A 485-nucleotide genomic window follows, 5' to 3' on the forward strand; every position below is an offset into this window, starting at 1 on the left:
TTTGTTCCCCAAAAAAAACAAAGGAAAAAAAAGGGGAGGGGAAAAGGTAGGGGGCTAAAAAGTTTACCCTTTGGGAAAATAAAACCCCTTTTTGGAGCCAAATTTTGTTAAGACAATAAAAAAATAAAAGGCAAAGGGGGGGCATGAAAAAAGCATATCAAGCCCTCGGCGACAGTGGGTTAAATAATTTAAAAAACCCTTGTAAAATAGGGGATCAAAAAATAAGCAGATTAAAAATTTTTTAAAAAAAAGGGGGAAAAAAGTAATATAGAGTTGGAATGGCCCCGCCTTTTAGGGCGCTTTGTATGTATCCGGGGCCCCGGGGGGGGGGGAACCCGGGGGGGGGGACCCCCCAAAAAACCGGGGGGGGGGGGGGACCAAAAAAAAAATTTTTTCCCCGGGGGGGAAAGGAATTTTTTTTTTTTAAAAAAAAATTTTATAGTGATTTTTTATTTGAAAATTTTTTTTGAAAAAAGGGGAAAAAA

The 485-nt window shown here is 39.2% G+C and overlaps 1 protein-coding gene across 1 annotated transcript in view; it reads right to left on the reverse strand.

The window, feature by feature from the left end:
* LOC119586538 (unconventional myosin-Ia-like) overlaps positions 1-485 on the reverse strand; it is a 73617-nt gene that overhangs the window by 36346 nt on the left and 36786 nt on the right. The window lies entirely within an intron of this gene.

This window comes from Penaeus monodon, chromosome 21, assembly GCF_015228065.2.
Source record: "Penaeus monodon isolate SGIC_2016 chromosome 21, NSTDA_Pmon_1, whole genome shotgun sequence".
NCBI lineage: Eukaryota > Metazoa > Arthropoda > Malacostraca > Decapoda > Penaeidae > Penaeus > Penaeus monodon.